A 25940-nucleotide genomic window follows, 5' to 3' on the forward strand; every position below is an offset into this window, starting at 1 on the left:
TTCTTTGCATGGAGAAATGGTTCTTTAGACTGGTGGAGAATGTGTTGCATATGGTTCTATGAAGCACCAGAAACTATAAGCGTTTTTGGTACTATATGGAAACATTTTCAAAAAGCCATATTCAACACATTCTCAACCAATCCGAAGAACAGTTTCACCATGCAAAGAACCATTTAAGCATGCAAATGGCTCTATATACAACTCAAGGTTCTAAATAGAGTCTTCGCCTCTAAGGAACACTTAAAAAAAAAAACGCTTTTTAAAGGGTGTAGAACTACTACCTTTACTAAAGAACCCTTGAAGAACCATCCTTTTAAAAATTCTAGTACAGCTGCATTTACTAAAGAGTCCTTGAAGAACCATCTCTTTAAGGAAAGAAGAACCTATTCTTTTACTAAAGAACTCTGAAGCACCATATTTTTATGAGTGCAGAACCACTGCCTTTACTTAAGAAGCGTGTTGAACCATGTTTTTAAGGAGTGTAGAACCACTGCCTTTACTAAAGAACCCTCGAACCATCTCTTTAAGGAGTGTAGAACCTATGCCTTTACTAAAGAACTCTGAAGAACCATCTTTTTAAGAGCGTAGCTCGGATAGCTCGGGTACCTACGGCTGGCTGGCTAAGCGGGCAACAAGAGTGTCCAAACAGGTCCACCGGGCTAACAGTATATCAGCTAAAATACCCAGACCCACAGAGACAGGGACACAGAAAGGGACAGAGACAGGGACACAGAAAGGGACAGAGACAGGGACACAGAAAGGGACAGGGAGAACAGGCTGTCCGAGCCACTGCAGTGCTGATCTATGCGCTGAGTGGAGTTCTCTCCCAACAGGTCCGGTGTAAAGGCGCGCTGACCAGTACAAAACAAATCGGGCTCTGATTGACCAGATACAGCTAACCTAGCCATGTTAGCACAGACTGGGCGAAAACACGGGCGAAGCGTTTTGTTAGCTAAGAAGACACCCTGCCTGGACTGGTTAGCTAGCTTGCTAACCTCGGCAGAACATGGTGAGGGTTCTGAAAATGTTCTAAACTCGTTTCACCAGACGAACAACAGAACCTCAGACTCGGCCAGCCCGCCGGCTAACCTAGCTAACGCTAGCGGAGCGTATTCAGCAGCGGTTAGCTGCCGTGGCTAGCGGTCAGGCTAAACAGTGGTGCTGGTCCAGTTTCGTAGTTTGATGCGACATAAACGTTACAAACACTGTTTTTCTGAGTACATACCCGACGTTTGGTGTAGTCGGGCGCATGTACTACAACAAACCTGGGCCCGGGCGGCGGCAGGCTTGGTTTGTCCGCCCGACCTGCCTGCTGAGCGTCCCTTCACGGCTACACTCTTCACCGCATACCGCTAACTTGGCTAAGCTAAAGCTCGGAGATCCGCTCGTCTTGCTCAAATATTAGCTCCACGTTTAGGAGCCGATCAGCTCTTTTCAGCTCAATAAAGTGACTCGAGTCTCCACAGCAGAACCCAGGTGGCTGGACGTTCTTCGGCACTTCGTTAAGGCGGAGAGGGGTGAAGCGGTGACAGGGGGCGGAATCCGACTCCGTCCCTCTCTACCAGAGCGGCACGAGCAGCGGCAGCGCTGATTCTGAGGAAGCCCGTTTCCGCCTCTGGTACATAAACACACGACCATTTAGGAAGAAGCAACAAAAGAAACGTTTTCTTTAAATATGACTTAGAATCCCACAATAAAGAGATTCTGTCTCATAATTATGACTTACTTTCTCATAATCATGACTTAGTGTCTCATAATTGCACTTAGTTCCTGATAATGACGACATGGTATTTCATACTTGTACTTATCTCAAAATTATGACGTAGCATCTCATAATTATGACTTGGTGTCTCAAAATTATCCTTTAGTATATCTAATTACCTCCTAGTATCTCATAATTATGACGTAGCATCTCATAATGACTTAACACCTCATAAGTACGACTTAGCATCTCAGAATAATGACTTAGTATCTCATAATTATGACGTAGTGTCTTATAATTGTACATAGTATCTCATAATAATACTTGGTATCTCAATGTTTTATATTAGTATCTCATAATTACACCTACTTTCTAATAATTATCACTCAGTATCTAATAACTATGACATAGTATCTCATAATTATACTTAGTATCTCAGTTATAACTTAATATCTCATGACTATACTTAGTACCACATAGTTATACTTATTATCTCATATCATGACTTAGTATCTCATAATTATACTTAGTTTCTCATAATTATAACTTAGTATCTCATAAGTATACTTGTTATCTAATTATCACTTAATATCTCATAATTATGACATAGTATCTCATAAATATACTTCTCATAATTACACTTATTTTCTCAATTATCAATCAGTATCTAATAATTATGACATAGTATCTCATAATTATACTTAGTATCTTATAACTTAGTATCTCATGACTATAGTTAGTATCACATAATTATACTTATTATCTCATATTATGACTTAGTACCTCATAATTATTACTTACTATCTCATAATTATACTTAGTATCTCAAGATTATCCTTAGTATCTCATAATTTAACTTAATATCTCAACTATTCTTAATACCTCATAATAATGACTTAATATCTCAACTATGACTTAGTATCTCATTATATTTAGTATCTTAAATTGTCCTTAGCATCTCATAATTACGATGTAGAAACTAATAATTATGACTTAGTATCTATCTCAATTATGATTTAGTAACTCAATTATGTTTAGGATCTCATGATTATGACTGATTATCTCAATTATACTGAGCATCTCAATTATTCTTAACATTTCATAATTATGGCTACTTTCTCATAGTCATGACTTATGTTCTCATAGCTAGGACTTAGTATGTCGTAATTATGCTAACTATATTTCATAATTATTAATTACTTTCTGAGAAAATGTTCTTATTGAGGCACTAAGTCATAATTATGGAAAACCTTCTCATTATGATGCTTTCCTAATTGGTTATATATACTTTTCCCAGTGATGGACGTGAGCTTCCATACAATGCTGAGGGACACTGAGAGGAAAACGCTGTGGATTAGAGTTATTCTGAGGGATTAAAGAGTGACCAGTAGCCACGTCTGTTAAGTTCATTTTAGTTGATTTAGTTTTAGGTTTTCCTTGATTTTATTTATTATTACTTTTTATCAGTGTCTTTTCTATTGTTATTTTACTATTTTATCATTAATAATGTTGTCTTACTTCTGTTTTCTATATTATCTTTTCATGCTTACTTGCTTTATTTATTTATTTTTATTACTAATGTGCCTAATAGTTTTATTAGATTGTTTGTACTTGTCTTAAAGTCTTTCAGTCCTATGCATGTATTGCTGTTAACTCCTACACACTTAAAAATATGGTTCTTCAAGGGTTCTATAGTAAAGAGCCATTTGCATGATTAAAGGGTTCTTTTCATCATGAATGGGCTCTTCAGACTGATGGAGAATGTGTTGTATTTTAATCACAAAAAAAGGTTCTGCTGTTGTTGCAAGCCTGACATCGTAACCTTTTTTTTGTGATTAAAATAGTTCTATATAGAACCATCTACAGCAGATTGTCCATCAATCTGAAGAGCCCATTCATGATGCAAAGAACCATTTAATCATGCAAGTGGTTCTTTGAGTGTTCATGGTTCTGTATAGAACCATTTTATTTACTAAAGAACCCTTGAAGAACCATCTTTTTTAGGAGTGTACTATAACAGTCTGAAATAAGGGTAAGAAATATAGAAGTATTTTATTATATAGGAAGTAATGTATTGGGGCCGTAAGTGCCCTTTGGGTGCACCATATGTTGCACCATGTGTACACTATTTCCAGCGACTTGTTAAAGGGTAACTCCATCCATTTTTCAAAATTTCTACATAACTCAGCTGCTAAGAAGTCATTCAGACTGGTTAGGTGTGAAATGCTCCATCAGAATTATTCACAGATGGGAGCCAGATTTCTGGCTCTAAAAGCTACAGCATAGAAAGTTTTCACATTAACATGATGCTGAAAAGGTAGTTTACACAACCATACCAGTAGGTAATGTTCTCCTCACATTCACCAAACCCAGATTCATCCATCAGGCTGCCAGACAGTGATGTGTGATTCATCACTCCAGAGAACACATTTCCACTGCTCCAGAGTCCAGTGGTGGCGCTTTACTCCAGTCCATGCGACGCTGGGCATTTCGCATAGTGATCTTGTGTGCAGCTGCTCAGCCATGGAAATCCATTTTGTGAAGTTCCTGACGCTCAGATCTTGTGCTGGTGTTGCCTCCAGAGGCAGTTTGGAACTCTTTAGTGAGGGATTTAACAGTGATGCAATATTCATTACATACTGAACTGCCCAAAATGTAAACATATAAAAAAGAAATATTTAAAACAATTTAACAAACAGATAAACAGCGGAGGAGAGATGTATACATACAGATACAGATATTTATGTATATATATATGTATATATATATATATATATGTATATATATGTATATATATATATATATATATAAATAAAACAACTAATCTGGCTTATTTGCGGACGTAAATATGCAATAGATATATTTTTTCTACTCTTTCATAGTTTACTTATTTATTTATTGGTGTGCATTTTTCTATTTCTGCATAAATTGTGTCTGTTTTATTTCTATTTTATTTCTGCCTGATATATGTACATTTATGTGCAATTATATGTCTTGCTACTGAAACACTGCAATTTCTGGATTGTGGGGATTATGGATTTCTGTCTTTTCTCTTCATCGCAAGCGTGAAACGTATGTGTCTTTCAACAAGACCAGGTCTGCCAGTAGTTTTAATCTTGTGTAAATTCTCCGAGGCCTGCATCCTGAAGAATGTTCTTGAGTTTGGAAAAACAAAAAAACAATGTAAGTAATTCCCAGGTGCAAAATGAAAAATTCACTTTAGAAGTCATGAATTATTACACGGATCCCGAATTCTGCAGAATCATTCATTATATATCATATTTGCGGGAAGTGAACGTCTAATGTCGACAGCCACTGGGAACACTGGGAATACGGCTTTTTTTCTAAAGTACGTGAACAAACAGCATAAGGGGCCTGTGAGGAAGTCATTAAGAAGCCCAGTGCTGAACCGGCAAGCGGCCCCCACAGCCATCTCCGAAACAGCACAATCCCAGCCTCCCAAATCTGCGCTGTTTAATTTTGAATTACATTCAGGATATGAATGATTTATTTTCACCGGATCTCTGGATCTCTCACGACCCCATTTTCAGAATCGAGGAGCATGTGCGCTAGCATCTATTAGCTTTGGAGGTTACATTAAACAGTTTCTTGATTGTACTTTACTTGATACTCAAGCCTCTGTAATTTATACATAAACCATCCATATTTTGAGAATCATACTTACAACATGATCACAATATTACAGTATGTCAGTGATGTAACTAGGATCTCATGAACACCACTGTAAACAATGCATGACCCCCCAAAAATGAAAAAGAACCTATAATAAATAAAAAATGACAATATGATTTGCTTGTTTGCTTGTCACCACTTCACTACTGCACTGTTAGAAATAAAGGTTCTGTTCAGGTACATCTTTCATTCAATGTAAATGTTCCCTCAAAGGTACAACAGTGGTTTTAAGGTCCGATTGTGAACCTTAAATAAGTTTTTCCAGGTGAAAAGTTCGTATTTGTACCTTTTCATAACTGAATGTTTTAAAACAGAACAGTAAAATAAAAGCCTGGGGACGAGACGGGGTGTGTGGAGTCAGTACAGCTTAGAACATATCATTTCAGTGGATTATGGTTCAGTTATGTTCCCTGACTGAAGGTACTGAGATGGAGCCTTGAGGGTACCATCCCAGTGACGAGAGGGGGACTGACCCAGAGACAGTTTAGTACCTTTTATTTACTACTCAAAACCACCAGTAAACCTACACGTGTCTTCTGAATTTTATATGGAATGTTGATGATGGAAAATAGTGGGAAATCTGAAATAATACGTTTTCTTTGGGGACTATATTGCCTCACAGCGCCCTGCATGTTATGTATCCCTCCACTATGAATGGTGTTTTAACCCATGTTTCTTAAACTATCATAAAACAGTGTCTCAGACATCAGACAGTGTATTCATAACCATTTTCAGAAAAGTTGGGATGCTGTGCAAAATGTAACTTAAAAAAGATAGTAAAGACTGCAAATAGTTTAAACTCTATGTTGAATCGAAAATAGTACAAAGACAACAAATCAAATGTTGAAACTGAGAAATGTTAATGTTTTCTGAAAAATATATGCCCATTTTGAATTTGATGTCAGCAACACGTTCCAACAGAATTGGGACGGGGGCCTGTTTACCACTGTGTTTCATCATCTCTTCTTTTAACAACATTTCACAAGTGAAATGTTTTCCCATTCTTGTTGATATAGGATTTCAGCTGCTCAGCAGTTCGGGAGTCTCCTTTTCCATATTTTTCATTTCATAATGCGCCAAATGTTTTCAAAGGGTGACAGACTCTTTTACTACAGAGCAATGCTATGGAAACACATGCAGAATGTGGTTCGGCATTGTCTTGCTAAAATAAGCAAGACTTTCTTCCAAAAAGAATTTTAAATTTTATTTCTTTGGACCACAGAACACTTTTGCACTTTTCTTCAGTCCATCTTAAATGAGCTTGGGCCCAGAGAACGTGGCAGCGTTTCTGTTCATATATGGTTTCTTCTTTGCATGGTAGAGTTTTAACTTGCATTTGTGGATGTAGTGATGACAGTGTTTTTCAGAAGTGTTTCTGAGCCCATGCAGTGATTTCCACTACAGGATCATGTCTGTTTTTAATGCAGTGCTATCTGGGGGCCTAAAGATCACGGCCAGCCAATATCGGGTTTTGGCTTTGTCCCTTCCATACTTAGTATTCTCTAGATTCTCTGAATCTTTTAATGTTATTATGTACCGTAGATGAAAAACAAAAGTTCTTTGCTATTTTATGTTGAGAAACATTATTCTTGAATTGTTGCACTATTCGATCGTGCAGTCTTTCACAGAGTGGTGAACCCCTCCTCATCTTTACTTCTGAAAGCCAATTAAACTAATTATTTGTGAGATGTTCGACGGGGAGTTTTTTAGCATCACACAACTTTACCTGTCTTTTGTTGCCCCTGTTTCCGCTTTTTTATAACATGCTGCATGCATTAAATTCAAAATGGGCACATACTTTTTAAAAAACAATAAAATGTCTCAGTTTCACCATTGGATATTTTGTCTTTGTACAATTTTCAATTAAATATTTGGGTTTAAATGATTTGCACATCATTGCATTCTTTCAATTTTTGCAACTTTCTAAGAAACAGGGTTATAAAAACTTTCTGTGAGGGAGCTTTTAGAGGTGGACGTCTGGTTCCTATCACCACCACTGTGAACAATCCTGACTCAGCAAGTTTCTCTAGAACAGAGCATTTCACACCAAACCACTGTGAACCACTCTGTTTACATCTTAACCACCTAATTATGCAGCGAATATTCAAAACTGGTGGAATTCCCTTTTAACTCATATCCTAAGGCTCCCCAGTTTGTACATATGGTCCCTATTTTTTCACATTTTGTTTTCTATTTTGAGCATCATACTCATACTCATCATATGTTTAGCCTGTGTGAGTATGATGATTTACAGCAGCCTCATCGGGAGCTCTTTGTGCTCAGTGTTACTGACCCTTCCTTTTGTTGTCTTTTAGGCCAGTGCAATCACCAGAGAGCATGTGACGCTAAGCTGTGCAAACATCAGCCATGCCTGCTCTGGTGCTTAGCAGCACTATTACTTTACAATATCTGCGACTCCACCATTAGATGTGGTTTAGTCGAAATTCAGTTCTACAGTGCGCCTCAATATAATTAAATGCAAAATTATAAATCCTGAAATGACACAGTTCATTCGAGTAGTTGTTTTTATTGAACCCTTTGGATTACAAACATGATCTTGTTGTCTTTTCAAAGCTAACATTACGAAGCTGTTGGTGTTGAAGAACTACTTTAAGCATTACTGAAGCAGAGAACAAAAAAGATCTTTTTTTTTTCCATTTGTGCCTGACAAAATAGTGTGAAAATAATGGTTACATTAAGCTGTGCATGTAGTCAGTGGACTTTAAAAAACACAATGGAGTCATATTTATTTAAGTGTTAACCCTTTAAATGGCGAGGGCCCACCAGCGGGCCCAATGTTTTACCACACACACTTCTATAACCTAAGAACATCTCAACTACACACTTAAAAAGATGGCTCCTTAAGGGTTCTTTAGTAAAGAAAATGGTTCTATATAGAAGCATGAACACTCAAAGAACCCATTGCATAATTAAAGGGCTCTTTGCATTGAGAAGGTGTTCTTCAGATTGATGGAGAATGTGCTGCAGATGGTTCTACGTAGCACCAAAAAGTGTTCTTCTATTGTTACAAGCTTGATGTAAGTAAATATAGAAGAATGCTTTTTGGTGCTATATAGAACCAATTTTCAAAAAGGTTCCATACAGAACATGGCTGTAACTGGCTATGAGGACACCGAGGTCCGGACCTCGGTAGTTTCACTTTCCTCCATTCATGAGATTAAACACAGAAACAGCACCATTATGATTACACAGTCCACTCAGGGCCACAGCCGCAGTATCCAGCCCGCTCAATCAAATGGGGACAGAATACTTTTTATGCTGCATGATGATATTTGATTGGTTCTCTGTGAGTGCTGTCACTGTGTTATGGCCAATCAAAATCTGCCGCTATTTTCTAAACCCTCCAATTACTGCTTAGCAACCGTTACTGTCTGCAACTATTTCAGGAATTTAGCTAGCGTTCGTGGCTAGCGTTAGGACACTGAGGCAGAGAACTTGTAGACATGAGAATTCCCGCTCTGCAATGTCTTCTGGTTTTCTCAAACGCTAGAGGGCGCTCCCGGGTGAGTCCAAAATGAATGGGTTATGATGTAGCATTTCAGCAAAATCATAGTTTATAAATGCTGAAACATTTTCAATGTAAAAGAATTCATTCATTTCCTGAACACAGAGCAGCATAAAACACTTTAACACTGCTGTTATATTTTTTAAGAGCTTTTAAACTCGAGTTATAGGAGTTTAAAACGGCGCCTCATGTACGGCCATGATGGTGGTGAGCGCGAACAGCCAATGAGCTGCTCCGCTTGCCAATCAATCATCACGCTCTAGCAGTAATGCCCACCTTCTGCTGCTCAAAACCCGTTTGCTGTAGAAAAAAGGAAAAATATAGGTAAGATTTCTCTGTTTTTTTAGTGAAATTCATCCTTCTACTGTCTAAAATTAAAGAAATGTTCTGGGAAAGTGACTAGCAACTATTTTAACTTTTTGTTTTTAGGGATTGAGCCATTTACTCCCATTCATTGAGGACTCACTCGCAAGTGCCCTCTGCTGTTTAACAGTCCTGTTTTTGATATAACGGGGGAAATAGGAAATGGCCAGGCTCCTCATAAACCGGCTCTGACTGAGGTCCTCTGAAGTGTCTGAAGAGTTTTATTAGCTTCAGTGTGGAAAAAGTGATGCATCTACTCAATGAGCAGTGAGAGGTTCTCAGCTGACCTCAGAACAGCTGTGGTTCGGCCACAGACTGAACTGCCTGCTCTGTTTATCTCTGTATGCAGAGTGCCAGAGTAACTTTGACTGCTTGAGATGTTCAGGTGTGCAGCAAAACATGCTATAGGCTAACATATAACATCGCTATGGTAAAAATGTAGGAGTTTATGAACCTAATTTATATATTAATGTATATTTTTCCATATTAATGTAAAACGCAAACCACAATTTCTTTACTTGGAGCATTCACAACGTTGCTGGCTAAACCAGCATGCTTTAGTTCAGCTCCAGTAGCTACTTAGTTTAGGTTCCAGGCTTCATAGTCGGCTATATTAGTGATTAGATGAGAAATTAAAGCTGTATTTTATATTTTGAATTGGCTGTATATTTCAGAAAATAATGGACCTCAGAAAAATTCTGCTCCTAGTTATGACCCTGGTGTAGAACCACATACAACACATTCTCCAATCAGAAGAACCATTTAATGATTCAATCATGCAAAGGGTTCTTTGAGTGTTCATGGTTCTATGTAGAGCCATTTCCTTTACTAAAGAACCCTTGAAGAGCCATCATTTTTAAAAGTGTAGTTTGCATTGTAGTCCATGTAGCTAGTGAATAAGCCGCGGTATGTAATAAACCTGGAAGGGGTTCACAACAACTGGTTCAAATTATAACTTTATGTTTATTTTCAAAAAACACATGTGGAGACTTCCTTGCTGAACTGTTGTTGCTCCTAGATGCTTCCATATCACAATAACAGCACTCACAGTTGTCTAGGCAGATCTAGCAGGACAGAAGTTTGTGGAAGAGGTGCCATCCTATGACATGCAATGTTTAAAGTCACTGAGCTCTTCAGTGCGACCCTCTCCTGCCAGTTTGCCGCTGTGCAAAACCCGTGTAAACCTTAAAGCTGTTCCTGCAGGACAGCGCAGTTTTAGTTGTGTTTGTAATTTTATAAAAGGGCTTCAAAAGTCCAGCCTGACACTCAATGATCATTATGTCACTTAGCTTTAGGATTATTGACTACAATATTGATAGATTATAACAGGGGTGTCCGATTTTTCCACAGAGGCCAGTGTGGCTGCAGGTTTTCACTCCAACAACACCTGATGAAACGTTTGAAGACTGAGACGATTGGACACCCATGGATTATAAGATGCCTGCAAAAAGAAACAGATGAAAAATATTAAGGTTTCTGGATCTTACAAAATAATAATAATAATAATAATAATAATAATAATAGGAAAAGTGCATTTCCTGATGAAAATACATAGTGATTGTACAGCTAAAGCTATTCCCAAATGGTTGCCAAGGCGTTGCCATGAGGTTACTATGGCATTTTAGGTGCTAACTGTGATATCCCATCTTTGAAGAACCCTTGCAGAACCATCTTTATAAGAGTATAGATTATATCACAAAAGTGAAAGGACAACAGTCTGCAAGCTTGCTGGCCGATGCTGGATGTACTCAGAAGTCCCACTGCAGTTCTAGATTCATAAAAAAGATGGTCCTTCAAGCATTCTTCAGTAAAGAAAATGGTGCTATATAGAACTAAGAACATGCAAAGAACATTTTGCATGATTAAAAGCTTCTTTGTATTGAGAAATAATCCTTGATCTTAATGGAGAAAATTGATGCTGTAGATGGTTCTATACGGAACCTTTTTGAAAAGAGTTCCTCTATTGTTACAAGCCAAAGAACACTTCTTTGGTATTGTATAGAACCCTTTTTGCTGAGAGTGTACACTCTTAAAATAGATATGGTATATGAGTTCTACAGTATAGTTCTATATTGAACCAAGACAAATCAAAGAATGCTTTGCATTACTAAAAGGTTCTCTGCATTCCAAAAGCGTTTTTCAACTCTAGCAGCTCTTACACTTTAGCAAGGGTTTAGGCCAGAGGTCCTCAACCTCTTCCACCTCAGCGTCCACCTATTTATCCCTAGAAAGCATGAAAGGCCACAGGAAAACAAGAAAAACTGTTTTGCATATTTTTGGGAAATTGAACACAGCAATTTCTGGGAGCCACAACATGTCATGTGTATCACTGAACATTAAATATCAACAGATCAGATGAACATAGGCTTATTTTACACCTGAAATCAGGCAGAATGGCAGCTAATTTGGTAAAAGTTTTCACTCCCAAGTGGACAATTGAAACTTTGGGGCAGTAGGTTTTGTTTTTTGGACAAGCGGGTAAAACCAGATGAAGCACCATTGTTGTATGATTGTAATAATAATCGGTAAAAAAAAAAAGATTACAACCAAAGTACCATCCGTGGCCACTATGGACCACTGTATCCTCCTCAGTATAGGCCCAAGGACCACCAGAGGGTGTGTCGTGGCTCACTTGTGGTTAAGAAACCCTGTTTTAGGCTATTCAACCCACTCCAGACTCCCACCATTCAGAGAGCAGAGAGACATGACGCTCAGAAGGTAACAGACTTTTCCTTCATGCATCTAATCTTTGGTTAACTGGTAGAATTGTCTGCAGTTCAATGCTTTGATATTTCTCTTCAGTGCACAATTAGCCAAATTTTATTGAAAAACAGTGAGTGTGTTCACACTTAATAATCTGATAATTGCAGAAAATCAGTTTGTGTCAGTAACCAGTTCAGTGTGTTTACATTTAATAATCTGATAACTGCAGAAAATCAGATTGTGTCAGTCACTGGTTCAGTGTGTATACATTTAATAATCTGATAACTGCAGAAAATCAGACTGTGTCAGTAACTGGTTCAGTGTGTTTACAATCTGATAACTGCAGAAAATCAGATTGTGTCAGTAACTGGTTCAGTGTGTTCACACTTAATAATCTGATAACTGCAGAAAATCAGATTGTGTCAGTAATTGGTTGAGTGTGGTTATACATAATCTGATAACTGCAGCAAATCAGATTATGTCAGTAACTGGTTCAGTGTGTTTACACTTAATCTGATAGCTGCAGAAAATCAGATTGTGTCAGTAACTGGTTCAGTGTGGTTATACATAATCTGATAACTGCAGAAAATCAGATTGTATCAGTAACTGGTTCAGCGTGTTCACACAATCTGATGACTGCAGAAAATCAGATTGTGTCAGTAACAGGTTCAGTGTGGTTATACATAATCTGATAACTGCAGAAAATCAGATTGTGTCAGTCACTGGTTCAGTGTGTTCACATTTAATCTGGTAACACTAATAACATTCATTTATAAAACATTTATAATTCATAATTAACTAAATATGAACTGATGATGAATTGAGCTATAAATTATTAATTAATATATTAACAACACTTTATAAGACACATAAGTTCTTATCTTAATTCAGTAGTTATCCATCAGTTATGTACATACTGTAATAAAAATTCATAGGTTCGTGGCATATTTACCGACTTTTAGGTTTAGGTGTTTTGTAGCCAAAAAAAACCTCTTAAAATAACATCTATAAATTTCTACTTTGTGATTTACAAATCATGAACTAATCAAGTATTTAAGAGTTGCTCTTCATTGTTTATACATTAATGGCAGTGGTGGCTTTTGAGCAGTACACTCTAGAATGTGTCCTCTTTACAAGATATCAGGGTTTCATAATGGCCCACATATAATAATATGTAGAACTGTTATCACACCTCCCTGGAGACCTCCTTATTCTCTGTCTGCGTATGTATGAAGACCTGGTGTTGTTGATGACTGTGTACCGTCACTGCAAACCTGTCATGCAGGTTTCTCCACTGCAGCATCTGGACAATTTGATCCTTTCTCTCTAGGAAGGTCACCTAAGTGCTTGTCCAGTGCCTTGTAATCTCAAGGCTTGATTACAGTCAGGCCCTTACAAGTGATCAGAAGGGTTACTTATATCATCCCACTGCTGCGTTCTTTTCACTGGAGTCCAGTAACTGTTCACATCAGATTTAAACTCTGACATCTGCCTACCAAGCCAAAAAAAATGGACCAGCTTCTTCCTACTGATGACCTAGAGCAATTTAAGCTTCAAGTACAGCCCAGCTTGACTTTCTTACTCATGTTTTATAAATGATCTGTTCATTACATATAAATTATTTGCAACATTTTGCATCCCCTAATCTAAAGTGGAAACTATTCCGTATTTATGAATATCTAAAAATGCATATAAGCCATTTACAAACTAAAGTCCTTTTGTTAAGTCATTTATACATTAATTGGTCAGCATTTATAAAACAGTTTGCAGCCCCTAATCTAAAGTGGAAACAAAAAACAATGTATAGACATTGTCAGACTGTTGCTCATTTACTCAGTACTATTGCTTGCATTAAATGTGAGCTGGCACACAAATTCTTGAATTTTATTCAACCATAAAATACAATTTATCAAAAGAGAACAAATGAGTTGTTAGAATTTTTCTTACATAATAAACAAATATGAGTTAATGTTTTGTAATAGCTATTTGCTAAACATTTAAAAGTAGTATTTACTTTGACAACCAAGACATGACAATTTGTTGCGCAAATTAATTAATAAAATTTTACACATTTTAAATTTCTTCAACCTTAACTATATTGTAACTGCAGGAACATTAGTGCAAAAATGCATGTACAGTCTTTACAGTTTGCCTGCTAAATGAATAGGACTAAAGTCAGGTTGAGTTTAATGTGGCATCTCATTCATGGAGTTTTCCAAGATCATGAATTAGCTGTCCTAGAGGCCCGTTATGATGCGTTTTTTTTTTTGCTAGCCATTCATACCATTCAATTACAGTCAAGTGATTCTTCAGTAGCTCTTCTCTCCGGTTACCTCTAAGCCTCCAAACTGTTTCCTTGTATGTTGTCCAGGCCCTCTCTATTTGCTGGGTGTGAGCCCCTGTCTGAGCATCCACATATGATACACTGTGATTGACTGTGTAATGCCTGTAGCCAAGCTGAGGTAGAGCCTGCCAGTAGGCACGCCACTCATTACTTAGGATACTGGATCCCCTCCTGACATGTTGAGTGATGAGTGGCATGAGTTCCCCTCTGGACCTCCGCCCGATGAGGCAAAGAACTGGCTTTCTTTGTGTCCCCAACTTTCACACCAAGCATGCCGAACACCCACTTCCTCTACCTCCAGCCCCCAGCCATCCGCTCTCTTCCATACTAAATTAGATAAAAAGGAAAGCAGTATCGCGTTAACTGCTTAAATGGCCATATCCTGCCACCCACTCCCACCTTCTGTTACAAAGTATTAAAAATTAAGAAAAACAGCCAGTTTGCAGTGCTGTTCTTATGGTTAATGTGTAATAAGCCAGGACAGGGATTGACCTCTTAAACTGCAAAAGCTTGTATATGACACGTCAGTGTCTTACTCTCATAATTACATAATATATTAACCTTTTAGGTAATGCTTTACCAAAGGGCCTTCATAAAGCTGCATGACAACCTCCATTAGTCTTTCCTGACAACAAACATAAACCTACATAAACATTTATAAAGGCTCCAACAGGCATTAATTGTTATAAAGGCTGCTTTTGTGAACAGTATATTTGGTGTCTTCTGTAAAGTACCTGGGCTTGAAAATGTGCCAGAATCTGCTAACCCTAGAAAGTGATGCAACATCCAACATTAAAATGTCCTATGAGTTCTATGATGTGTTTTTAAGAATTGCTTGTGAAATGGACACTATTAGGAATAGGAGAACTGTCAAAAAGATATGACAACGCCAAAACATCAGTTGACATAACATGCTATGTTATTTGACCCAGAAAGTGAAATAACGTTACCTGATACTGACATAAATCTGTAAATTGGCGTATTCATTACGTCAACTTTGAACTTGACAGAACCCGCCTTTATGACAACCAATATTTGATGTGATAAACCTTTATAAATGCAAGTTAATGTCAGTCATGAGAGACTTGTGTAGGATGTCACCTCAGCCTTAAACAGCCTTTCAGTAGTGTTACCACCTGTCACATAAGACGCATTGCCAAAAATGGTTAAGATTAATAGCAATAGAAATTAAGAAATGTATGTCCATTCAAGATCAAGACTATACCAAACGCTATCCTCATTAATACACCTGCCTTTCTTTTATTATAATAATAATAATAATAATAATAATAATAATAATAATAAAAATAAAACAATAATAAGAATAATAAAACAATAATAATAATTTACATTTATATAGCGCCTTTCACAAGCCCATGGTCGCTTCACATAGCATGGGCAAACAAACAAACAAAACACTAAGCAGTGGAGGAGGAAGAAAAATGCTCATGAAAGTGAAAAGTCTTTAAGTCAGATTTGAAGGAGGAGAAAGAAGAGCAGTCCCAGAGGGATTGAGGAAGAGAATTCCGGAGTTTGGGGGCTGTGGCACTGAAGGACCTCCCTCCCAAAGTGGAAAGTCTGGTGCGTGGCAAGTAAGTTATTACAAGAAGACCTGAGAGAGCAAGAGGGAGTATAAGAGGTCAGCAGTTCTCTGAGGTAGGGGGGAGCAGGTTCTGCAGGGCTTTGAAAGTGAGTAGTAAAATTTTAAACTTTATACGGGAAGGGACCGGTAGCCAGTGTAGCTGAAAGAGAATGGGGGTGATGTGAGCTGAACGCTTAGTATGGGTTAGAACTCTAGCTGCAGAGTTCTGAATGTACTGTAGCTTTTGTATAGACTTTACAGGGAGACCAACAAAGAGGGAGTTACAGTAATCAGTATGGGACATAACGAAGGCATGAACCAAAGTTTTTGCATCATTACTGGTCAGGAACGGGCGAAGACGAGCAATGTTACGTAAATGCAGTCTTAGTGAGGAACTTGATATGTAGATCAAAATTAAGTGACGGAGTGATTTTATGCCTGACGTGACTCTCGTCTAACAATGAGCTGCCAGCGTCCTCCAATGTGCTGTCCTTTCCTTCTTCTGAGTTCTCCATTGACATCACAAGCCTCTCTCACCTTTTTGGCCATTTTTGACAAAGTTGCTGAACTCCCTGCTATTTCATCAGCAATCATGTCGATTTGGTGTAAACGCAGATCTTGAGAAACCCTGTAGGCACATAATGATAGAAAACTTTAGACTCTGATTGTATGAATTTAAGTTGTAAAGTGCAGCATTTCATGCAGTGTATGGATACCAAAAATGGAACTGGGCAAAGATGTTTGAAATGCTTTTGGTCACCTGAAATGTTTGCTTTGCTTCGCTTCATTTTAAACAAAGATATTTCAGTTAAACATAAGTAAACTTGCTCATTAGCACATGAAGTACCTTTATAGGTTGCACTGTAACCATATTTTTGCAGTGCAGAAACAGTCTTTGTACATTCTGAACAAGATTAATATTGAGTATTTGGTAATATCATACTCAAGTGCAAAGTTCAAGTTCAAATGGCCACCCCGCCCACACCTGTAATATGCAGCAATAGAATGCTGTTGCTAAGACCTTGTAAACCTGTATGTGTAAGCTGCTTTCACCTGTACACAAATTCCATCCATTTGAAGAGATACACTTTGGAATGACAGACACAGAGTCGTGCCTGACGGATCTCTTTACTTGTCGTCCCCTGTGGATAGACCATTGACACCTCCTGCATGGATAAGAATTATATTTATGTCCAAGGTGTATTTAAGGTAAAAGGTATTTAGGATAGTCATGTTCAATTCCAACACTAAATTACTATTCATTATAGAAGTGGGTGCTATGGCAAAAACATACTACCACAACACTTCAAGAAGTTTATGATTTCTGACATCTGATAAGTTGGAACAGACAGTGTAGGTTCACAATTTAAAAATTAAACACTATTCCAATTATTTTTATTGAACATTTCACACTGTGCTGCACTAAATCCAATTAAACGGGACTAATGTTGCTCTCTTTGTACTCAGCATGCAGCTGGAGAATATCTTAAAATACTGCAATATCCATGTATGATCAGAAAAGCATACTTTGACATAGTGACAATTTATTACAGTAAATACTTTTATATTGCCAAACCCTAATTGGATGTTTCACACCTTGAAATGCATTTCAAAGCATAAACTGAATAAAGTTATTTGATCAAAATAACCAATAACAAACAAATACAAAATCTATTTCAGATAATATTTACTTTCTGTAGTGGATTTTGTTAAACTATATTTTTTTCTTCTGCCAACTAAATAACTTATGTTAGTGAACTTAGGTTAACTTAAATTCTGTTGCGTTAACTTACATTAGAAAAGCGTAACGTGACTTACCTTTCATAGCAGTCCGAGCAGTCGCTGACTTTGAGCTTTATCTTGTGGTGACAAAGACTGCATTTCACCTCTTAGGTTTCCAACCAGACATACCTATGTGCTTTTGGCAGTCATAAGGGAAATGAGGGAAAAGCAGGAGGGTAAAAATTACTGTGTGGCACAACCACATTTACCTATCTGCTCGATAGGTTTTTTACCTCATAAAAGAATCTAGCCTGCATCATTAAAACCACACATGTTCATTTGACAAAATAATAAGTCACTAATGGTTGACAGTATAACATATCAGCAGATACTTGCTATATGTGGATTTGCTGTTGTGGTGAGCGACAAACTCTTACCAAAGATCAAAAAGTTCCAGAACAAAAATGTCATTGATGTAAACTTAATTTTAAATTGCTCTTTTATTATGTGGTAAACTGCACATTTTCTTCAGTGAAGCAGGTCTATAGTTTTGTTGGGTCATTATGAGTTTAAAATCAAGTCGGGATCAAAAGGGTACATTCGTCACATTCTTAGTTTGAGACAAATTTTAGCCATATGTTATACGAGTGTAAATACATCCATCTCTCCAAGACACAGTAAATGATATCTGCCATACGCAAGCCCTTTCTTTGTAATTGTGACGCATTCGCTTGCAACTGAAAGACGTTCCAACTGAATTTAAGCCAAATTAAAGACGTCACCACAAAAAAAAAAAGAAAATTAAGCGGATTAAAATCAACCTGCCGCTATCCGCCATATGCAAGCGCCTGCATTGTCATTGAGACGCGTTCGATTGGGTGGAAAGAAATTCGAGCTGAATTTCAGCCAAATTAAAGACGTCAACACAAAAAAAAAAATTAAGCGGGTTAAAATCCACGGGCCGCCATATGCAAGCGCCTTCTTTGTTTTTGTGACGCGTTCGATTGCGGTGGAAAGACGGTCGAACTGAAATAAGACTAAATTAAAGACATTACAACGATGACAAGCCAGCTGGGGCAACCCAATACATGTAAGCACCTTATTTGTAATTGGGACGCAGTCGATTGCACTAGAAAGACATTCCAGCTGAATTTCAGCTAAATGAAAGACGTCACCATAAAAAAAGAAAGAAAATTAAGCGGATTAAAAATCAACCCGCCGCTATCCGCCATATCCAAGCGCCTGCTTCGTCTTTGTCACGTGTTCGATTGCGGCGGAAAGAAGTTCCACCTGAAATAAGACTAAATTAGAGACATTACAACGATCAAAACAATAAATGAGGAGAATAAAAGCCAGCTGGGGCAACCCAATACATGTAAGCAACTTTGTTGTAATTGTGACGCATTCGATTGCACTCGAAAGAAATTACAACTGAATTTCGGCCAAATTAAAGACGTCACCATAAAAAAAACAAGAAAATTAATCGGATTAAAATCCACCTGCCGCTAGCCGCCATATGCAAGCCCTTTTTGTTATTGTTACACATTCAATTGCACTAGAAAGAATTTCCAACTGAATTTCAGCCAAATTAAAGACGTCACCATAAAAAACAAGAAAATTATGCGGATGAAAAATCCACGTGCTGCTATCCGCCATATGCAAAAGCCTGTGGTATTATTGTGAGGCGTTCGATTGCGGTGGAAAGACGTTCCAACTGAATTTCAGCCAAATTAAAGACGTCACCATAAAAAAAAACAAGAAAATTAAGCGGATTAAAAATCAACCTGCCGCTATCCGCCACATGCACGCGCCTGCGTTGTCCTTGTCACGCGTTCGATTGCGGTGGAAAGAGGTTCGAACTGAAATAAGACTACATTAAAGACAATACAACGATCGAAACAAAAAATTAGGAGAATACAAGCCAGCTGGGGCAACCCAATACATGTAAGCACCTCATTTGTAATTGGGACGCAGTTGATAGCAGTAGAAAGAAGTTCCAACTGAATTTCAGCCAAATTAAAGACGTGACCACAAAGAACAAGAAAATTAAGCGGATTAAAAATCGACCTGCCGCCATATGAAAGCGCGTTCTTTGCAATTGTGACGCATTCGATCGCAGTAGAAAGACGATCCTATTGAATTTCAGCCAAATTAAAGACGTGACCACAAAGAACAAGAAAATTAAGTGGGTTAAAATGAACCTGCCGCTATCCGCCATATGCAAGCGCATTCTTTGTCATTGTGATGCATTCGATCGCAGTAGAAAGATGTTCAAACTGAATTTCAGCCAAAATAAAGACGTCACCACAGAGAACAAGAAAATGAAGCGGATGAAAAATCCACCTTCCGCTATCGGCCATATGCAAGCGCCTGCGTTGTCCATGCGACGCGTTCGATTGCGGTGGAAATTAGTTCGAACTGAAATAAGACTAAATTAAAGACATTACAACGATCAAAACAAGGCGATTAAAAGCCCGCTGGGGCAACCCAATACATGTAACCACCTTCTTTGTAATTGGGATGCCTTCGATTGCACTAGAAAGACGTTCCCACTGAATTTCAGCTAAATTAAAGACGTCACCATAAAAAAAAGACAATTAAGCGGATTAAAATCCATCTGCCGCCATATGCAAGCGCCTGCGTTGTCTTTGTGATGCGTTCGATTGCGGTGGAAAGACGGTCGAACTGAAATAAGACTAAATTAAAGACATTACAACGATGACAAGCCAGCTGGGGCAACCCAATACATGTAAGCACCTTATTTGTAATTGGGACGCAGTCGATTGCACTAGAAAGAAGTTCCAACTGCATTTCAGGCAAATTAGACGTCACCACAAAAAAATAAGAAAATTAAATGGATTAGAATGCACCTGCCGCTATCCGCCATATGCAAACGCATGCGTTGTCCCTGTGACACGTTCGACTGCGGTGGAAAAGTTCCAACTGTATTTCAGCCAAATCAAAGACGTCACCACAAAAAAAAACAAGAAAATTAAGTGGATTAAAATGAACGGGCCGCTAAGCGCCATAAGGAAGCACCTTCTTTGTGATCGTTACACATTCTATTGCACTAGAAAGACGTCCCAACTGCATTTCAGCAAAATTAGACGTGACCACAAAAAAATAAGAAAATTAAGCGGAATAAAATGCACCTGCCGCTATCCGCCATATGCAAGCTGCTGCATTGTCAGTGTGAGGCATTCGATTGCAGTGCAAATAAGTTTGAACTGAAAGAAGACTAAATTAAAAACATTGATGATCAAAACGAAAAATAAGTAGATTAAAAGCCAGCTGGGGTAACACAATACATGTAAGCGCCTTCTTTGTAATAGGGATGGATTCGATTGCACTTGAAATACGTTCCAACTGAATTTCTGCAAAATTAAAGACGTCACCACAAAAAAACAGAAAATTAAGCGGATTAAAATGCACCGGCTGCTATCCGCCATATGCAAGCTGCTGCATTGTCATGTTGAGGCGTTCAAGTGCAGTGCAAACAAGTTCAAACTGACATAAGGCTAAATTAAATACCCACCTTAATATCTCCATGTAATGAAGGCTCTCCAGATGGGTGTGAATCCATGATTCCCGTTTATTCAGAACACAGCCTCATAAATCACAAACAGATTCAGAGACAGTCAAAAATGTAAAATAAAAAAAAAAAAGCAAACATGAAACATTACAGATCATCTCACAGAAAAGGTCCCAAAGAGTGTTCAAAAACAGAAAAAAAAAGTCCAGAAACGGGTCTAGGCAAACCAAATAAATCCAAGAGATGAGAAAGGTTGCTACACATTTGAACTGGCAATACTTCTCAGAGATCCACTGTGAATGAAAGTCCTCATAAACAGCGTTTAATGAGCTGCAGGTGAGTTAGGTCAAGGTGCCATTAGGGAGCAAGTCAATACTCAGGTGAGACTGACCTCTGGTGATGAAGGCGGGTATTGCACCTGCCACTCCACATTACAGTGTCATGTCTTCAGTCAAGTAGAGATATGCTCCACTCCTGAATCCAGTGGGTCATTGTTACTGAGGATCATTACTTTAAGGAATGAGTTACAAAGTTACTTTTTACATATATATTGTAACAATCTTGACTACTGAAAGCATATCATGAATGAAATTGGTTTCTGTTGCAACTGATAGAAATTTAAAATCATAGAAAACAGTAGCAATGCGATGTAATTCAACACTTAACTGAAATGAGCCTAATTAAAGACCGTACCACGAAAAATATGAGAATTAAGGAGACAATTAAGCGGATTAAAATGCACCGGCTGCTATCCGCCATATGCAAGCTGCTGCATTGTCATGTTGAGGCGTTCGAGTGCAGTGCAAACAAGTTCAAACTGACATAAGGCTAAATTAAATACCCACCTTAATATCTCCATGTAATGAAGGCTCTCCAGATGGGTGTGAATCCATGATTCCCGTTTATTCAGAACACAGCCTCATAAATCACAAACAGATTCAGATTCAGAGACAGTCAAAAATGTAAAACAAAAAAAAGCAAACATGAAACATTACAGATCATCTCACAGAAAAGGTCCCAAAGAGTGTTCAAAAACAGAAAAAAAAAGTCCAGAAACGGGTCTAGGCAAACCAAATAAATCCAAGAGATGAGAAAGGTTGCTACACATTTGAACTGGCAATACTTCTCAGAGATCCACTGTGAATGAAAGTCCTCATAAACAGCGTTTAATGAGCTGCAGGTGAGTTAGGTCAAGGTGCCATTAGGGAGCAAGTCAATACTCAGGTGAGACTGACCTCTGGTGATGAAGGCGGGTATTGCACCTGCCACTCCACATTACAGTGTCATGTCTTCAGTCAAGTAGAGATATGCTCCACTCCTGAATCCAGTGGGTCATTGTTACTGAGGTTCATTACTTTAAGGAATGAGTTACAAAGTTACTTTTTACATATATATTGTAAAAATCTTGACTACTGAAAGCATATCATGAATGAAATTGGTTTCTGTTCAAAAACAGAAAAAAAAGTCCAGAAACGGGTCTAGGCAAACCAAATAAATCCAAGAGATGAGAAAGGTTGCTACACATTTGAACTGGCAATACTTCTCAGAGATCCACTGTGAATGAAAGTCCTCATAAACAGCGTTTAATGAGCTGCAGGTGAGTTAGGTCAAGGTGCCATTAGGGAGCAAGTCAATACTCAGGTGAGACTGACCTCTGGTGATGAAGGCGGGTATTGCACCTGCCACTCCACATTACAGTGTCATGTCTTCAGTCAAGTAGAGATATGCTCCACTCCTGAATCCAGTGGGTCATTGTTACTGAGGTCCAGCTCTTTAAGGAAAAAGTTACTTTTTACATATATATTGTAACAATCTTGACTACTGAAAGCATATCATGAATGAAATTGGTTTCTGTTGCAACTGATAGAAATTTAAAATCATAGAAAACAGTAGCAATGCGATGTAATTCAACACTTAACTGAAATGAGCCTAATTAAAGACCGTACCACGAAAAATATGAGAATTAAGGAGACAATTAAGCGGATTAAAATGCACCGGCTGCTATCCGCCATATGCAAGCTGCTGCATTGTCATGTTGAGGCGTTCGAGTGCAGTGCAAACAAGTTCAAACTGACATAAGGCTAAATTAAATACCCACCTTAATATCTCCATGTAATGAAGGCTCTCCAGATGGGTGTGAATCCATGATTCCCGTTTATTCAGAACACAGCCTCATAAATCACAAACAGATTCAGATTCAGAGACAGTCAAAAATGTAAAACAAAAAAAAGCAAACATGAAACATTACAGATCATCTCACAGAAAAGGTCCCAAAGAGTGTTCAAAAACAGAAAAAAAAAGTCCAGAAACGGGTCTAGGCAAACCAAATAAATCCAAGAGATGAGATCAAACAAAGGTTGCTACACATATGAACCGGCAATACTTCTCAGAGATCCACTGTGAATGAAAGTCTTCATAAACAGCGTTTAATGAGCTGCAGGTGAGTTAGGTCAAGGTGCCATTAGGGAGCAAGTCAATACTCAGGTGAGACTGACCTCTGGTGATGAAGGCGGGTATTGCACCTGCCACTCCACATTACAGTGTCATGTCTTCAGTCAAGTAGAGATATGCTCCACTCCTGAATCCAGTGGGTCATTGTTACTGAGGTCCAGCTCTTTAAGGAATGAGTTACAAAGTTACTTTTTACATATATATTGTAAAAATCTTGACTACTGAAAGCATATCATGAATGAAATTGGTTTCTGTTCAAAAACAGAAAAAAAAAGTCCAGAAACGGGTCTAGGCAAACCAAATAAATCCAAGAGATGAGAAAGGTTGCTACACATTTGAACTGGCAATACTTCTCAGAGATCCACTGTGAATGAAAGTCTTCATAAACAGCGTTTAATGAGCTGCAGGTGAGTTAGGTCAAGGTGCCATTAGGGAGCAAGTCAATACTCAGGTGAGACTGACCTCTGGTGATGAAGGCGGGTATTGCACCTGCCACTCCACATTACAGTGTCATGTCTTCAGTCAAGTAGAGATATGCTCCACTCCTGAATCCAGTGGGTCATTGTTACTGAGGTCCAGCTCTTTAAGGAATGAGTTACAAAGTTACTTTTTACATATATATTGTAACAATCTTGACTACTGAAAGCATATCATGAATGAAATTGGTTTCTGTTGCAACTGATAGAAATTTAAAATCATAGAAAACAGTAGCAATGCGATGTAATTCAACACTTAACTGAAATGAGCCTAATTAAAGACCGTACCACGAAAAATATGAGAATTAAGGAGACAATTAAGAGGATTAAAATGCACCGGCTGCTATCCGCCATATGCAAGCTGCTGCATTGTCATGTTGAGGCGTTCGAGTGCAGTGCAAACAAGTTCAAACTGACATAAGGCTAAATTAAATACCCACCTTAATATCTCCATGTAATGAAGGCTCTCCAGATGGGTGTGAATCCATGATTCCCGTTTATTCAGAACACAGCCTCATAAATCACAAACAGATTCAGATTCAGAGACAGTCAAAAATGTAAAACAAAGCAAACATGAAACATTACAGATCATCTCACAGAAAAGGTCCCAAAGAGTGTTCAAAAACAGAAAAAAAAAGTCCAGAAACGGGTCTAGGCGAACCAAATAAATCCAAGAGATGAGATCAAACAAAGGTTGCTACACATATGAACTGGCAATACTTCTCAGAGATCCACTGTGAATGAAAGTCTTCATAAACAGCGTTTAATGAGCTGCAGGTGAGTTAGGTCAAGGTGCCATTAGGGAGCAAGTCAATAATCAGGTGAGACTGACCTCTGGTGATGAAGGCGGGTATTGCACCTGCCACTCCACATTACAGTGTCATGTCTTCAGTCAAGTAGAGATATGCTCCACTCCTGAATCCAGTGGGTCATTGTTACTGAGGTCCAGCTCTTTAAGGAAAAAGTTACTTTTTACATATATATTGTAACAATCTTGACTACTGAAAGCATATCATGAATGAAATTGGTTTCTGTTGCAACTGATAGAAATTTAAAATCATAGAAAACAGTAGCAATGCGATGTAATTCAACACTTAACTGAAATGAGCCTAATTAAAGACCGTACCACGAAAAATATGAGAATTAAGGAGACAATTAAGCGGATTAAAATGCACCGGCTGCTATCCGCCATATGCAAGCTGCTGCATTGTCATGTTGAGGCGTTCGAGTGCAGTGCAAACAAGTTCAAACTGACATAAGGCTAAATTAAATACCCACCTTAATATCTCCATGTAATGAAGGCTCTCCAGATGGGTGTGAATCCATGATTCCCGTTTATTCAGAACACAGCCTCATAAATCACAAACAGATTCAGAGACAGTCAAAAATGTAAAATAGCAAACATGAAACATTACAGATCATCTCACAGAAAAGGTCCCAAAGAGTGTTCAAAAACAGAAAAAAAAAAGTCCAGAAACAGGTCTAGGCAAACCAAATAAATCCAAGAGATGAGATCAAACAAAGGTTGCTACACATATGAACTGGCAATACTTCTCAGAGATCCACTGTGAATGAAAGTCTTCATAAACAGCGTTTAATGAGCTGCAGGTGAGTTAGGTCAAGGTGCCATTAGGGAGCAAGTCAATACTCAGGTGAGACTGACCTCTGGTGATGAAGGCGGGTATTGCACCTGCCACTCCACATTACAGTGTCATGTCTTCAGTCAAGTAGAGATATGCTCCACTCCTGAATCCAGTGGGTCATTGTTACTGAGGTCCAGCTCTTTAAGGAAAAAGTTACTTTTTACATATATATTGTAACAATCTTGACTACTGAAAGCATATCA

The 25940-nt window shown here is 38.1% G+C and overlaps 1 protein-coding gene and 1 long non-coding RNA gene across 2 annotated transcripts in view; both read right to left on the reverse strand.

The window, feature by feature from the left end:
* Positions 1 to 1748, reverse strand: part of fam135a (family with sequence similarity 135 member A) — a 63090-nt gene extending 61342 nt beyond the window's left edge. The window contains exons 1-2 of the mRNA XM_036583380.1: positions 1727 to 1748; positions 1226 to 1615 (exon numbers count right to left, since the gene is read on the reverse strand). The gene's annotated coding sequence lies outside the window, so the exon portion shown is untranslated. The remainder of the gene's footprint in view (positions 1 to 1225; positions 1616 to 1726) is intronic.
* A 14672-nt stretch (positions 1749 to 16420) lies between these two features.
* Positions 16421 to 21403, reverse strand: LOC118816918. Its single transcript, XR_005007914.1, has 4 exons — positions 21171 to 21403; positions 17707 to 17831; positions 16967 to 17079; positions 16421 to 16541 (listed from the first exon to the last, which is right to left on the reverse strand). It is a non-coding gene; the product is annotated as an uncharacterized LOC118816918 (long non-coding RNA).
* Positions 21404 to 25940: the final 4537 nt, after the last annotated feature.

The sequence above is a fragment of the Colossoma macropomum genome, unplaced genomic scaffold, assembly GCF_904425465.1.
Source record: "Colossoma macropomum unplaced genomic scaffold, Colossoma_macropomum, whole genome shotgun sequence".
Classification (NCBI taxonomy): Eukaryota; Metazoa; Chordata; class Actinopteri; order Characiformes; family Serrasalmidae; genus Colossoma; species Colossoma macropomum.